Source organism: Chrysemys picta, chromosome 12, assembly GCF_011386835.1.
Source record: "Chrysemys picta bellii isolate R12L10 chromosome 12, ASM1138683v2, whole genome shotgun sequence".
In the NCBI taxonomy this organism is placed as follows: Eukaryota; Metazoa; Chordata; order Testudines; family Emydidae; genus Chrysemys; species Chrysemys picta.
In genome coordinates, this window is record NC_088802.1 from 13,301,596 (window position 1) to 13,318,183 (window position 16,588).

The 16,588-nt window shown below is 52.8% G+C and overlaps 1 protein-coding gene across 13 annotated transcripts in view; it reads right to left on the reverse strand.

Moving 5' to 3' along the window:
* The window catches only part of LOC112061375 (zinc finger protein 585A-like), a 145,962-nt gene that overhangs the window by 128,769 nt on the left and 605 nt on the right, over positions 1-16,588 (reverse strand). Inside the window, exons 1-4 of one of the 13 annotated variants that reach the window (XM_065564819.1) lie at positions 14,452-16,373; positions 13,912-14,038; positions 13,309-13,422; positions 10,327-12,693 (exon numbers count right to left, since the gene is read on the reverse strand). The exons of 11 other annotated variants lie outside the window; for them this stretch is intronic. The gene's annotated coding sequence lies outside the window, so the exon portion shown is untranslated. Of the gene's footprint in view, positions 1-10,326; positions 12,990-13,308; positions 13,423-13,911; positions 14,039-14,451; positions 16,374-16,588 lie in introns of those variants that run through there. One more of the 13 variants, XM_065564817.1, reaches the window with a different exon arrangement.

A 16,588-nucleotide genomic window follows, 5' to 3' on the forward strand; every position in this document is an offset into this window, starting at 1 on the left:
ACTCAAGTATCAAGCTGGTGGGATACAGGTGTGTGATCATTGCGGAGACCTCTAGAGGGCAGGTGTCACTGAAGAGTGGCTCCCTGGGCATAGAGAATGGCCAAAATTCGGTATCCTGGCAAGCCATGGCCGGAGCCGGTCCTCTGCAAGGAGCCAGGCGAAGGTGCTGGAGAACAGCGAGATGGGGGAGGCCACGAGACCTGTTTTCCAGGGGGAAAGGGAAAGCACGGAGGAGGGGCAGCGGACATCACTGAGGACTATGCTGTGTTCCCAGCAACCAATAAACCCTTCTGTTTTCCAAGCTGGCTGAGAGTAACAGCTGACTGTGGAGGTGGGGTGCACAGCCCCTGTGAGGAGCAGGTCAGGCTTCTCCATAGGCTGCCCCCGGGGTTCAGGCTGGGGCCAGACGCTCAGGAGGTGGGGGGAAGTTGGGGGTGCTCAGGGGCTGGAGTCCTGCCCCTACAGTGGGCGAGGCAAGCCTCCCCCATCCCTAGATTCACCCCCCGCCGGCTGTATCCCGTTCTTATCCCCGGCTCCTAGTCCCAGGCAGGGGGGCTGAAACAATCTTAATAGTGGATCTGCTGAGATACAGTGAACCAAACTGTAAACCATGGATAGGATGGAAACCCCTTCAAGCAAGGGGGTGCAGCAGGGCCCCACCAGCCTAGATCCAGCAATTGTGCTGCCCCCAGCCATGATTAGGCCCCTGGGCCCCTCTCCTTCCCTGGCCCCCAGCTGGGCCCCCCACCCAACATTCTGTTTGGCCCCGGCCCATCTTATGCCCCCCCCATTTGTCCCCCTCAGATTTCACTGAGCTGCAGCCTCCATCCACACCAGAGTGGCCTGGGGCAGGGAAACAAAAATAGGGTTACCATATTTTGTGCCTCCTAATGGAGGACACTCCTGGGGGGCCTGGCCCCGCCCACGCCCCCGCCCCAACTCCGCCCCCTCCCAAAGTCTCCGCCCCCTCCCCTGCTTCCCGCGAACATTTAATTTGCGGGAAGCCTGAAGCAGGTAAGGGGGTGTGTGGGGGGGAGAAGGGGCGGCCCAGGCTGGCCCCCCCCGGCGGCCCGGCGCACCCCCCGGCTCCCGGCTCCCAGCCCCCCGGCTCCCGGCTCCCAGCCCCGCGGGCCCGGCTCCCAGCCCCGCGGACCCGGCCCGGCTCCCCGACCCCAGCCCGGCCCGGCTCCCAGCCCCGTGGGCCCGGCCCGGCTCCCAGCCTCGCGGGCCCGGTCCGGCTCCCAGCCCCGTGGGCCCGGTCCGGCTCCCAGCCCCGCGGGCCCGGCGCCCGGCTCCCAGCCCCGCGGGCCCGGCGCCCGGCTCCCCGACCCCGGCCCGGCTCCCCGACCCTGGCCCGGCTCCCAGCCCCACGGGCCCGGCCCGGCTCCCAGCCCCACGGGCCCGGCCCCGCACAAAGAGGCCCCGGCCGAGCCTCCCGATTTTCCCGGACATGCCCGGCTTTTGGGGATTTCCCCCCGGACAGGGATTTGAGCCCCCAAAAGCCGGACATGTCCGGGAAAATCCGGACGTATGGTAACCCTAACAAAAAGCAGTAGAAGGGGGTGGGGAGGATGGGCGGTAACGTGATCCTGCCCCCACCCTGCACACACCGGGAACTGGCGGCAGCTTTCCCGGGCCCAGGGCAGGGAATCGCAGCCAGCTCCGCTGGGAGCAGCCTGGGGCCAAACCTCCCACTGCAGCCCGGGTGTGACAGCGGGGGGCGGGTCTCTCTCACCTTCCCTCCGAGCAGGGCCCCCCTGGGGCAGGAGCCGGGCCGGGAAGGGCCCTGGCCAGGCTGGGGGCTCTGCCCTGGGAGAGGCTCCTGGGGAGCAGCGGGAAGGGCCCTGCTGGAGATTCCCCTCTCCCGGCTGCAGCCAGGGCTCCGGGCTCCCAGCACCAGCCACCGGGGCTCGGGGATCTCGCCAGGAGCCTGGGAGCTAGAGTCACTGCAGCGGCTGCCAGTCACTGCCTGCTGCGGGGACTGAGCCCAGCGATTACTCCCCCCAGAGAAGACTTAACCCCCCCCCCAGGTGGAATCGAATAGCAGAAGGATCTGAGTCCTTGCTCCCTCTTCCTTCACCCAGAGCCTGCCTCACCTGGAGGGCTCCCCTTCCACTCTCCTGTGTGGCAAAGTCCTTATAACCCCAACAAGGCTCGTCCCTCACCCTGGTTGTGACCACTCAAGACATGGGCTAGAGCGTCCCCACTCCGGGTCCTTTCTCCGCTCTGGACGCTTCCCTGACCATTGTCTATAGTTCAGAAAAAATGCAATTTACAAAACAGCAATTAATAAAACAAATAGGGACACAATCGGAAAGGCAAAAGGAAAATTCTTAGCCCCACTCTGCAGGGCCGGATGAACTTTTCGTGGGCACGGTGCCAAACATACTTGTGGGCCCGCACGGGGCAAGGTGCACAGGGTGGAATGGTCAGTCTCCAGAGTGAAGGGCGGGCTGGGCACAATGAGGCAGGAGCGGCCCCACTCTATACAGCCCAGCAGAGGGCGCTGTTTACAAACCAGCCCAGAGCTGTGCTGCCAGTGTTCCCCTTACCTTTACAGATTCCCCTTACCTTACCTTACCTGCCCAGAGCCCCATTCTTGTGCCAGCGCCCCCTCGCCCTGAGACCTCCCCCGCTGGCCTCCCACCACAGCTGCACAGCACCCTGCACACCACACCACTCGCTAGGGTGACCAGATCACCAAAGACAAATATCGGGACGCGGGGGAGGGGGGGGGGGTGACGTGGGGGGGGCGTGGCGGGGGGCGGGGCCAAAAAAAAAAAACCTTCCTCCGCAAGCGCTGGAGGGAGGCCCGGGAGACTCAGGGGAAGCGCGGGGCCGGGGTAGTGAGAGTCCGGCCTGGTCCCCAGCAGGCAGGACTCAGTTGGGTGGTAGGGCGAGGAGGGGGGCGGCCCGCGGGGCCAGGCGGTGGCTGTTCTCACCCCCGGGCAGCGGGACTCGGGAGCAGCCGCTGCTGCAGCTCCCACTGCCGCGGGGGAAGGAAGCGGCCATGGCGCTCGGCGGCTGCGGCTCTGGCGCCCCCGAACCCCCCGAGCTGGGGCCTGCTGCGGGGACCCAGCAGCGCGCACGCTGCGCCCAGCCCCTGGCCAGTTGCGTCTGGGCTGCTGCCCAGCTGGTGCAATCCCGCGGCGGCCCCAGAGTGGGGGCAGCAGGCCCCAGCCCCCCCATCCTGCTCGGGTCCTGCAGGGGAACGAACGGGGCTGGGCTGCCGATGCCTCCGCCCCGGGGCCGCCGCGGGATAGCACCAGCTGGGCAGCCCAGACGTGCCTAGCCAGGGGCTGGGCCCAGCGTACGCGCTGCTGCAGGCCCCGGCTCGGGGGGTTCGGGGGCGCCAGAGCCGCCGAGCGCCATGGCCGCTTCCTCCCCCGTCGCCTGGCCCCGCGGGTCGCCCCCTCTCCTCTCCCAACCACCCAACTGAGTCCTGCCTGCTGGGGACCAGGCCGGACTGTTACTCACCCCGGCCCCGCGCTTCCCCTGAGTCTCCCGGGCCTCCCTCCAGCGCTTGTGGAATGGGACGCGGGACAAACAAGGAAATATCGGGACAGTCCCGATAAAATCGGGACGTCTGGTCACCCTACCACTCGCCCAGTGCCCCCTGCCCATAGACCAACCCACTGCCCACCTCCTTCCTCAGTCCCACCATCACAGCAGCACTGCACCCATATTCCTGAGGGGATTCTGCACCAAACAATTAAAAATTCTGCACACACTATTTTAAAATTCTGAACATTTTATTTGTCAGTAAATCAATGTGGAGGCTCCAGAACAGCAGTGGGGAGCAAAGGCCACTGGTTGCATGGAGGTGGGAGATCACCCTGCAGCCTCCCCCCACCCCACCGCACCCTAGGACAGGGACTCGGCAGTCAGGCTGCACCCGACCCTGACACAGCGCAAAGGCCAGGCCTGCCCCAGAAACACCCTGGGGCCCTGCCCCCCTGTGCCAGGTGCACCAGGTGTGGGTGAGCAGGCTCAGCCTGGCAGCAGGATCCAAGTGCAGAGGGACTTAGTGTGGGGAGATCCGGGGGGGGGGGGGTAAGAGAGTTCTCTGTGGGGCAATCTGGGTGCGGGCGGCTCAGTGGGAGATCTGGATGCACAAAAGCTCATTGAGTGGTTCCAGGTGCAGGGGCAATAGGACTCTGCAGGGGATCCAGGTGAAGGTGTTTGGGGCTCAGCAGCGCAGTCTACATGTAGAAGAGGTGGGGTTCATTTGGTTGGGGGTCCAGGTGCAGGTGGTTGGGGCTCAGTGGGGAGGGTGACTGGGGGGATCATCGGGGTGGTACAGATGCAGGGGAGGTGGTGCTTGTCAGGGTGAGGGTTCGATGGGCCTGCTTCACAGGGGACTCAGCTTCTGCCAATGGGATGCCACATGCTGGGCTCCAGCTTCCCTCCCTGCCCCCGCTTCCCCTATTCCCTTCTCTTCCCCATCCCATGCCCCTTGCCCACCACTCCATCTCCTCCCCATCTTACTCCCATCCTTCCCCCCTGCCTCTTTCCCCCTGCCCACTCTTCCCCTTTTGACAAGAAGAGCCGTTCTCCTCCCCAGCTGCTCCTCACTCTTTGTCTGCCCCTTGCACGTCTCCCCTGCTCTCCCCAGGTGTGTCCATCTCTCACTGCAAGCCTGAGAGCCCTGCTGCTGGAGCAGGCTGACAGCTGGCAGGGATGCTACGGAAACAGGGGCTCAAACTCTGCTCTGAATATCAGCAACTCCTCAGCGTCCAACTCTGCAATTGGCTCTCCGGGTGGAAGGGACTCGGCTGAGCACCTGTGTACAGATCTTTGCGTGGGGCGAGCAGACGCGTCCCGTCCTAAACTGAGAACATGGACAGGATGCCTCCCAGGCACCCCTAAGTCGCAGCACCGACCTCTGTCCCTCTCACTGGTTCACAGGGGGACTGGGGGTCCCGGCACCGAACACATTCCTGTCTCCAAGCAAAATTGTGTGTCTGGCATTTCAGGCAGTCCCAGTCCCCTGGCCTCCTGGGCCACTTTCCCCCTGATCTGGTAAGATCCTGCATAGTCAGTTGAGCCTGCAGTCTCTGGAACTTTGCTCTACAATTGCCCCACTCATCCCTGACTAACCCCCGCCCCAAAGCTACAGCCTCTCCCTCTCCCTCCTCCCCTCCGGGCTGATCCACCCCTTTCCACCTTGTACTGATCCCCTGCAATAACAACATGGACTGGCTCTCCCCACTGATGCATCTGCCTCCACACATCTGCCTGTTCCAGAAACTGGGGTAGCTGATTGGGAGCAAATTCAGAATGCTGCAAACTTAAATGCCCCAAACTGCGGATCGTTCAGCTCCAACTATTTCTCCAGCAATTCCACACCCCTACCATGCTCTACACCCCCACCAGGACCTGGTGCTCCTGTCTCGGGTATCCCCCAGGGACAGTCCTGGGGATGCACCCAGTACTGTGCCCATGACTGTATGCAATTAAGTGTATCCCGCCCTGTTTCCCCAGGGATTCGCTTCATCCTATTCATCCCCGCAGTACGAGAGTGCACCCCAAACAACTGTTTTGCCACCTGTCCGGGGATTAGAAAATGGGTGTGCCAGTCCTGCCACATCGATTCTTAAGGTGCCCCGTCCCAAAAGACTATGCCATATGATCACCTGATCCTCACGAGTTAGATCCTCCATTTCCCTGCCTACTTCCACTAGCCACAGCACAAACTGATCCCAATCCTCCCGGGGTACCTTTCCCAAACGGCCCAGTAATGTCTCCCGGTCCTTCAGGGAAAAGGGGCGGATTTCTGCCAGTTCTACTTCTTGTGGGGCATGGTCCCCTCACCCTGCAACTGGGGCCACTATTCCTGCTTCCTGCAGTTCCTCCCGGGTAGCCTCTCTCGCGGCGGCTGTAACAGTGGATCGCCAGCTTACAACGTCCACTGGCAGTGGTGGGTACAGTGTTTTTTCAGGGTAGGGTGGTGGAGGTGTTTCCATCAGCTCCATTAGTGGGGTGGATGATTTGGGACTCCAAATCCATTGCCCCAATGTTTACATTGATACAATTCCTCCTCTAAGTCTCCTACACTTCCCAGCAGTTCCTCTCTCTCTCTCCAGATTGCCTGACAAGACTCCTTTATCCGTGCAGCATCCCGTGCTTTCAAATCCGGTACCTCTGCTGCTAACACGGATTTTTCTGTTAAAATCCATTGCTGTTCCGCGATCCCCTCCAAAGCCTTAATGTGTTGGAGGAGATCGGCTTCCCTTTTTACCCAGTATGCCATCCCAGCACACAAACCTTGTAATACCATTCCCTTTTTCCTACACTCCTTTCCCTTGGGGTCTCCCAAAACCATCCCCATCTCCTTCTCAAACTCATCCCAGGTAGACCCCTGCAACTGCTATGGGCTCTGATTCTTGCTTATCCATTTGTTCAAAAAATCCATTATCCCAGCTGGCCAGAACCCACAACTACCATCACGAGAGTTCGTCATACCCCCTCCAAGCAGCTGCGAGGACTGTTGAGGAGGGGGACTTACAGGCTGCCACTCACCTATCCAATGCGATGCATCTGAGTCACGGCACCAAGATGTTAGGGGGCTTATTCCTTCACCCTTTCGCTTACCTCATCCTTCTCGCATGAACAGAGAGCAGCAATACGCAAAGTCCGGAGGTGCAAACAAGTCAATGTTTATTAGGGTGACCTTCCAGCAAGCTTAAACCCAAGTTCCTTTTCCTTATTTTCGAATCCAAACTTACTTCCTGTATGCCCCTAATTTATATATAATATTCTTAGCTATACCTTAACCAATCAGTCTCCTAAATTTTACTTAATCAGTCCTGATTGTAACATGATTAGTTAGCCATTATATCCCACCACCTTAATTAGTTTACACCCAGCCAAATTAATTATACAGCAGACAGAAACAATCACTGAACCAGACAGAGATCATGCAAATAAACACAGCAAAGTGGTAACTAGAATGACAAAACAATACAGAAGTGAGGATTTCACAACTACATCTATAAAGACATAAGGGTTTCCCAGCTGTCTATTGCTAAGTGAGTTCTTACCAGACAGAAAACTATCAAACTAAATTTCCTTTTACATCTTCTAGGCTCTTCCCTTTCTCTGGAGGTGATAGGAAGTTGATCCGATCTAACAGCCCCAGATTGCCTTATTTCAACTCGTTTGGAATGTGAGGATGTGACCGTTCGCTTCCCAGATTATGACTGCCTCTGCTGCTTGGCCAAAGGCCTCAGCCTAAGAACAGGCCTCAGACTGTCACAGTGAGAGAAGGCCTTACACAGATTCTTTTATACCTCTATAACCAGCTAAATAATAAACATATACCTACATTCTTAAAGTATAGGCCTTTACAGACAGGCTTGAATATCTATATCCCAACAATTTCATCATGCTCTAGTCCAATGTTCAATATCAGGGCGGCCCAGAGAGGACTGGAGATCTCAGTCTTACGACTCAAACTCCCCAGGAATAAAGCTTAAGAAGATCTGAGATGAAAGGATCAGGTCCCAAGAGTTTATATAGACATTTTTGCAGCCTCTCGACAGCAGGCAGTCCTTGGGGGAACAATAGGTTTTGGAAATAAACTCCTATTTCCCAAGCATCACAGGTAATAAAACTACATGGATTGACATAAGGTAATTATCCATAAAGCCGTTCATAGACAGTTTACCACAAACTTTAAAAAGATATATACGCAAGAACATTATTACACCCAAGTGTCATTTAAATGTTAATATTTCCTTTTGACTTCTGAATTAACAAAATACAGTCCTAGACAGGTACCCTTTGGTTACACCGTTAATCTATAACAAGATATAGGTAAACAGAGACTACTACAATTACTAACTTCTAGGGCTGTCAAGCGATTAAAAAAATGAATCGTGATTAATCGCGCTGTTAAACAATAATAGAATACCATGTATTTAAATATTTTGGATGTTTTATATATTTCCAAACATACTGATTTCAGTTGCAATACAGAATACACTCCATGCATCTGATGAAGTCGGTTATAGCCCACAAAAGCTTATGCCCAAATACATTTGTGAGTCTCTAAGGTGCCACAAGGACTCCTTGTTCTTTTTACACAATAGAAAGTGTACAGTGAGCACTTGATATTTTTATTACAAATACTTGCACTGTAAAAAACAAAAGAAATTGTATTTTTCAATTCATCAACTGTAATTACTTTAGTCCAATCTCTTTATCATGAAAGTTGAACTTACTAATGTAGAATTTTTTACAAAAAAACACCTGCATTCAAAAATAAAACAATGTAAAATTTTAGAGCCTACAACTCCACTCAGTCCTACTTCTTGTTCAGCCAATCACTCAGAAAAACAAGTTTGATAACTATTTGCAGGAGATAATGCTGCCCGCTTCTTGTTCACAATGTCACCTGAAAGTGAGAACAGGCTTTCTCCTTGCACTACTGCAGCCGGCGTCACAAGATATTTATGTGCCTGATGCTCTAAAAAGTCATAGGTCCCTTCCTGCTTCAACCACCATTCCAGAGGACATGCATCCATGCTAATGACGGGTTCTAATCGATAACCATCTAAAGCAGAGCAGACCGACACATGCTCATTTTCATCAACTGAGTCAGATGCCACCAGCCGAAGGTTTGTTAAGCAGAACAGGGGACATACAATTCTCCTGCAAGGAGTTCAGTCACAAATTGAATTAATACATTTTTTTTTAAAATGAGCATCGTCAGCATGGAAGCATGTCCACTGGAATGTTGGCCGAAGCATGAAGGGACATATGCATGTTTAGCATATCTTGCACATAAATACCTTGTATTGCCAGCTACAAACGTGGCATGCGAACACCTTCTCACACTTTCAGGTGACATCATAAATTAGAAACAAAGCAGCATTCTCTCTCGTAAATGTAAACAAACTTGTTTGTCCTAGTGAGTGGCAGAGAAAGAAGTAGGACTGAGTTGACCTCTAGGCTATACAGTTTTTAATTGCTTTATTTTTGAATGCACTTATATCATTAAAATAATTGATGTTTCTAAGTTAAACTTTCCTGATAAAGAGATTGCACTATAGTACCTGTATGAGATGAACTGAAAAATACTACTTCTATTTTGCATGTTTACAGTACAAATATTTGTAATAAAAAATAATATAAAGTGAGCACTGTACACTTTCTCTTTGTTGTTATGGAAATCAATATATAAGAAAACGTAGAAAAACATCCAAAAACATTTAACAAATTTCTATTTGTATTCTACTGTTTAACAATGTGATTCATCGAGATTAATTTTTCTAACCACAATGAATTTTTTTGATTTAATCACGTGAGTTAACTGCAATTAATCAACTTCTTCCAATTTTTTTAAAAACACCCAGTTTACATTTCAAAGTTCTAATCGCTATTTCTTGGAATGGCCCCAGATACCATTTACAAACTTTTCCCACAGTCCAAGCACTTATGGGGTCTCTCTCCTGTGTGAATTCTCTGATGTGTAACCAGTTTCTAAAAGTTGAAGCTGATCAATTAGCCTGCAAGGTTCTTAACTCTTTCGGGCCACGTGTCACAGAAGTTTAGATCGTGTCTGAATTCTCCAATGTTTAATGAGGTGTGATCTCTGTGTACAACTTTTGCCACAGTCCAAGCACTTACGGCGTCTTGTGGATTCCCTGATGTAAAACAAAGACTGATCAGTTTCTGCTATGTTTCCTACAGTCTAAGCACTTATGGGGTCTCTCTTCGGTGTGGACTGCCTGATTTTTAGCAAGGTCTGACCTCCATATGAAACTTTTTCTGCAGTCTAAACAGTTATGGGATCTCTCTCCTGTGTGGATTGGCTGATGTTCTGTAGGTCTGAAGTGTTTCTAAAACCTTTCCCACGGTCCAAGCACTTGACCATGGTATGAAACATTCTCCATAGTCTGAGCATTTATGGTGTCTCCTGTGTGGATTCTCTGATGTAAAACATGGCCTGAGCTCCATATAAAACTTTCCCCACAGCCTAAGCACTTATGAGATCTCTCCCGTGTGGATTAGCTGATTTTTAAAAAAGTATGATCTATGTAGGAGACTTTTTCCAGTCTGAGCTCTGATGGGATCTCTCACCTGTGTGGATCCTCTGAGTGTTATAAGAATTGATCTTTCTGTGAAACTTTTCACATGGTCCAACCAGTTATGGGGTCACTCTCCTGTGTGTATTGCCTGATTTGGAATAAATTTTGACCTCCATTTAAAACATCTTTCACAGGCTAAACAGTTATGGGGTCACTTCTCTGTGTGGATTCTCTGATGTAAAACAAGGGATGATATCTATTTGAAACATTTTTCCATAGTTTATGCACTTACGGGGGGGTCTCTCTTGTGCGTGGATTGCCTGATGTTTAGAAGGGCTGATCTGTTTCTGAAACCTTTCCCAGAGTCTTATGGTCTCCCTCTTCTATGGATTGCTTGAGGTTTAACAAGGATTGACCTCCATATGAAACTTTTCCCACAGTCCAAGCACTTGTGGGGTCACTCTCCCGTGTGGATTGCCTGATGTTTAACAAGGTCGGACCTCTGTATGAAACTTTTCCCACAATCCAAGCACTTATGGGGTCTCTCTCCTGTGTGGATTCTCTGATGTGTAACCAGGGCTGATTTCCATATAAAACTTTTCCCACAGTCTAAGCACTTATGTCCCTCTCCATTGTCGATTGCCTGATGCATAAGAAGTTGTGATCTCTGTAGGAAACTTCTTCCACAGTCTAAGCACTTATGGGGTCTCTCTCCAGTGTGTATTCTCTGATGTTTATGAAGGTGTGACCTCTGTATGAAACTTTTCCCACAGTCCAAGCACTTATGGGGTCTCTCTCCTGTGTGAATTCTCTGATGTGTAACCAGGGCTGACTTCCATATGAAACTTTTCCCACAGTCCAAGCACTTATGGGGGTTCTCTCCTGTGTGGATTGCCTGATGATTAAGAAGGTTTGGCCTTTGTCTGAAACTTTTCCCACAGTCCAAGCACTTATGGGGTGTCTCTCCTGTGTGGATTGTCTGATGTTTAACAAGGTCTGACCTCTGTATAAAACTTTTCCCACAGTCCAAGCACTTATGGGGTCTCTCTCCTGTGTGAATTGCCTGATGATTAACAAGGGCTGACGTATATAGGAAATTTTTTCCACAGTCTAAGCACTTGTGTGGTCTCTCTCCGGTGTGGACTGTTTGATGTTTCACAAGGGATGACCTCAATATGAAACTTTTCCCACAGTCCAAGCATTTATGGGGTGTCTCTCCTGTGTGGATTGCCTGATGATTAGCAAGGGCTGACCTCTGTATGAAACTTTTCCCACAGTCCAAGCACTTATGGGGTCTCTCTCCTGTGTGAATTGCCTGATGATTAGCAAGGGCTGACCTCTGTATGAAACTTTTCCCACAGTCCAAGCACTTGTGGGGTCTCTCTCTTGTGTGGATTCTCTGATGATTAACAAGGGCTGACCTATATAAGAAACTTTTCTCACAGTCTAAGCACTTGTGCGGTCTCTCTCCGGTGTGGACTGCCTGATGTATTAGAAGGCCTGACTTCTGTATGAAACTTTTCCCACAGTCCAAGCACTTGTGGGGTCTCTCTCCTGTGTGGATTGCCTGATGATTAACAAGGTTTGACCTCCGTATGAAACTTTTCCCACAGTCCAAGCATTTATGGGGTCCCTCTTCGGTGTGGATTGCCAGATGTCTAACAAGGGCAGACCTCCGTTTGAAATTTTTCCCACAGTCCAAGCACTTATGGGGTCTCTCCCTGGGGTGGATTGCCTGATGTCTAACAAGGACTGACCTCCGTTTGAAACTTTTCCCACAGTCCAAGCACTTATGGGGTCTCTCTCCGGTGTGGATTGCCTGATGTATTAGAAGGCCTGACTTCTGTATGAAACTTCTCCCACAGTCTAAGCACTTGTGAGGTCTCTCTCCTGTGTGGATTGCCTGATGATTAACAAGGTTTGACCTCCGTATGAAACTTTTCCCACAGTCCAAGCACTTATGGGGTCCCTCTCCGGTGTGGATTGCCAGATGTCTAACAAGGGCTGACCTCCGTTTAAAACTTTTCCCACAGTCCAAGCACTTATGGGGTCTCTCTCCAGTGTTGATGGACTGATGTTTAACAAAGGCTGACCTCCGTATGAAAGTTTCCCCACCATCCAAGGACTTATGGGGTCTCTCTCTGGGGTGGATTGCCTGATGTCTAACAAGGCCTGACCTCTGTATGAAACTTTTCCCACAGTCCAAGCACTTATGGGGTCTCTCTCCAGTGTGAATTGCCTGATGTTTAAAAAGGGCTGACCTCTGTATGAAACTTTTCCCACAGTCTAAGCACTTATGGGGTCTCTCTCCGGTGTGGATTGCCTGATGATTAACAAGGTTTGACCTCTGTATGAAACTTTTCCCACAGTCCAAGCACTTATGGGGTCTCTCTCCGGTGTGGATTGCCTGATGTCTAACAAGGGCTGATCTCCATGTGAAACTTTTTCCACAGTCTAAGCACTTATGTGGTCTGTCCCTTGTGTGGATTTTCTGATGTGTAATCAGCGCTGACTTCCAATTCAAACAATTCCTGCCCTCAAGGTACTGAGAGGGTCTCTCTCCCTCATGGCTTCTCCCATGGTTAGCAAGATCTGAGCACTTATTGAAGTGTTCCCCACAGTCCAACCATCGAAGTGTTTTCTCTCCAGTATTTATTGCCTGAAGCGTAACAGAACCAAGATATTCATAGCATTTCTCTTCCTTGGGGGTTGTCTGCCGGCCTGTGGGATTCCTGTGTCCTTCCCCATATATAACAAATTCATCCTTTTGCTCCCTTGAGTGGTTTCCCAGCAGACTCTTTGACCTCTGCCAATTTCCCCAGGCTTCTCCCTGTTCCAAGCACTGGGAAAAATTCCCTTCAGCTCTTCCCACAAAGGTCCCCTGTGGTTCCCCATGCCCAGAAACTTCCTTCTGTTGATTCCCCTCCTTTTTTTCACTCACTGTCTCGTAACCTGCTGGGAGAGAGACAATTCAGACAGGAGTCATTGTGCTGAGGAGAAATCAAGAGGAATAGCACCAAGGGAAAACCCACCATACTAAAGCTGCACAGACAGAGCAATTGGATTCTGCCTCCACTTCCCACCCAAACGTTCACAGAGAAGGAAAGTTGGGAAGGAAACTCCTGCAGTTAACAGGACACACACGAAGCGATATCAGTGAGATCTGCTGCCTGGAACCCTGCCCTGGATGCGATGAGGAAGAACTGAGGGCACTTACTGATACCTCATTTTTGGGATTCTCAACTTTTTCCTTGGTTTGTGTGTCAGTCCTCACCTGTTTGGGTGCCTCTCGGGATCTCTCTTTTCTCACAGGCCTGAAGATCGGGCACCCATGGCTCTTTCCCTTGTTCTAGCTGAGTGATCAGGTCAGGTTTGGGAATGGGGAATCCTGTGCAGGGAGTGAAAACAGACCAGATCAGGGTGTGTGGAGGACTGAGAGCGCATCTGTCAGAAAGGACATTCTGTGAGCAGAACCCGTCCCTGTGCTGTGCTGGGGAATGTGGAATCTAAGAGGACAAGAAAGTGGTCACTGAGCCCCCTTGGGGTGGGGGTGCAGACATCTGGGGAGGTGAGGGGAATTGTGATGCACACCCAGCTCTAGTGTTAAACCCCTGCCTATTTCTAAACCTGCGCAAACCAGAGCCCTCCACATTCTGGAGCTGTTCCCCAGTAGGAGGGAGAAGAGGGATTCTGTGAGCGACCGAGAAACACCACAGACAGGACAATACACGGCTTCTCCACCTTGCAAGCCTCGGGGGTTGGGTGGGGATGATTTAGTATGTGTCTTAGGTTTTGACTGCCATGTTTCATTGGAGAGTGATGAGACACACAGACCCCCCTCCAGCTTCAAATAACCAAGGAGCCAGGAATCCCTTACCCAACGAGGTCACCGTTTCATAGATCTCCCACATGACATTCCTGTAGAGGGCTCTCTGAGCAGGGTCCAGCAGAGCCCCCTGCCCCTGGGTGAAATACACAGCCACGTCCTCGAAGGTCACCGGCATCTGAAACAACAAGAATCCCCCACTGAGAACCTGCTGCTCCAGCCACAATCCCCCTTTTCATGGGGGCGGAGGGCCAGAGAAGCAGAATCCTCCCCGCACCCTGCTCAGAGCAGCCAGGAGGCTTCAGGGGGTGGGAGAAGGTGAGAGCTCCTTGTTCCCCCCCCCCAGCACACAGAGCAGGGCAGGGACTTTTCATTTCCCAGACGCCTGCCAGCCACAGGCTGATACGGGAAGCAGAGCTCTGAGCCAGGGATAGGGACAGGAATCCCAACAGCTTCCCTTCGTATTTCACAGCAACCTCTGGCCAGTGGGATCATGTTCCAGCAGGTTTATCACACCCTGTCCCACCCCGGGTGATTAATCCCTCTGCAATACCCCTCCCCCACACCAAAAGCTCCCTAAAAATCTCCCACCTGAGCTGGCTCCAGCACAGCCATTACCCTGCCCTGTCTCCTGGAAGATGGGACGATCTGGAGCGAAACGTGGAAGCGATTTCTCAGCCTGTCAGCGGAGCAGGAAGATTGGGGAGGTTTCATAAGGGGCTGGAGTCCATGTCACGCCTCAATTCCCCCCAGGCTCTCTCCCTGCAGACAGATGATTCTATGACTCTGCTATGCTGGGAAGAAACCCAGTTAGTTCATTACCACCCCGGCAGGCCCCCACTCCCCCATTAGAACTAAACCCACCAAGTCCCTTCTAAACCTTCCCAGAACAGCATCTCTGAGCCAAACACTGGAAAAAAAGCAGAATCACTGCCCTACAGTGCATTGTAACCCCCTCTAGCTCTCCCCCTTCTTCCTCAGTCATGCGGTGCTCAGCAGAGTGAACAACTGGCTTTAGGGGGGAGGGATAGCTCAGTGGTTTGAGCATTGGCCTACTAAACCCAGGGTTGTGAGTTCAATCCTTGAGGGGGCCACTTGGGGATCTAGGGCAAAATCAGTACTTGGTCCTGCTAGTGAAGGCAGGGGGCTGGACTCGATGACCTTTCAAGGTCCCTTCCAGTTCTAGGAGATGGGATATCTCCATTTCCTCTCTCAGCTCCTCCCCTTGTTCCCAGAGGGATGCAGGGAATGGATCCGGACAGAGCTGGGAACCTCCCTCCCCACTTCTTGATCCTGCTGCCCTTCAAGCCTCTCCGCTCTCCCTTTTTATCTTCTTCCCTCGCCCTGGGAGAACGGGTGACTGCCCCATTGTCGTGGGCCTTTGCTCTCCTTAGGCAGCTCAGCCACTGACACTGGTAACGGGGGTTGAACCTGGCTGTGTCACTGACGGCAGCAGCTCTGGGGCTCACAGACACAGGGAGCCCCTCTCCTTGAAGGCCAAACTCCCCAGCCGGTCCCTGAAAGGGGCCTTTGTGCAGAGTCATTTCCCTGCCTGGCTCCAGCCCTTTCCCCAGGTCTCTCCATCACCTGGGAGCTGAAGCTCAGGGGCTGGTATGGTTAGAGGGGTTCCAGCCACTGGAGAAAGTGCCCCTGGGCTGGTCTCAGAGGGGTGTGATGATGCAGGAATGTTCTTAATGTTTTCTCTGAATACTGGGTGTGTGCCTCAGTTTCCCCATGTGTTACTCAACTATCAAGCTGGTGGGATACAGGTGTGTGATCATTGCAGAGATCTCTAGAGGGCAGGTGTGACTGCAGAGTGGCTCCCTGGGCATAAAGAATGGCCAAAATTCTGTATCATCGCAAGCAGTGGCCGAAAACGGTCCTCTGCAAGGAGCCAGCCAGCCAAAGGTGTTGGAGAACAAAGAGAGAGGGGGAGGACAGGTGACCTGTTTTCCTGGGAAAGAGAGAAAGCATGGAGGAGGAGAGCTGGGCATTACTAAGGATGGGGGGCTGGAAGCAGGTCAGTCTCCTGGTTTGGGACTCAGTGGAGAGAGTCCAGGACTCGGGACTCTGGATTCCCCCCCAGATGGAATTTGCTGAAGGCTCCTGATTTCTGTGCTAACAAGCTCTGTTCTATGCTGTGTTCCCAGTGACCAATAAACCCGTCTGTTTTCCAAGCTGGCTGAGAGTCACAGCTGACTGCGGAGGTGGGGTGCACAGCCCCTGTGAGGAGCGTGTCAGGCTTCTCCTTCGGCTGCCCCCGGGGTTCAGGCTGGGGCTGTGCGCCCTCCCTGAGCTCTGGGGATGGGGAGGCTGGGGCCACATGCTCAGCGAGGGTGGGGGGAGTTGGGTGGTGCTCAGGGGCTTGGGTTCCTGCCTCTAAAGTGGGTGGGAGAAGCTTTCCTCCCTCAGCCCTGGGTTCACCCCCACCCCCACTACCTCTACCCCATTCGTATCGCCAACTCCTAGTCCGAAGCACGGGGGCTGAAACAATCTGGGGGGGGGGGGGGGCGCTGAGAGCCATTGAACCAAACTGTAAACCCTGGATAGGATAGAAACCCCTTCAAGCCAGTGGGTGCGCCCCCCCCCCTCCGCTCGGATTGTGCCCCTGGGCCCCTCTCCTTCACCAGCCGGGCCCCCCACCCTGCATTCGGTTTGGCCCTTGACCACCTTCTACCCCTCCCTATTTGCCCCCCTCAGATCTCCCTGAGCTGCAGCCTCCGTCCGC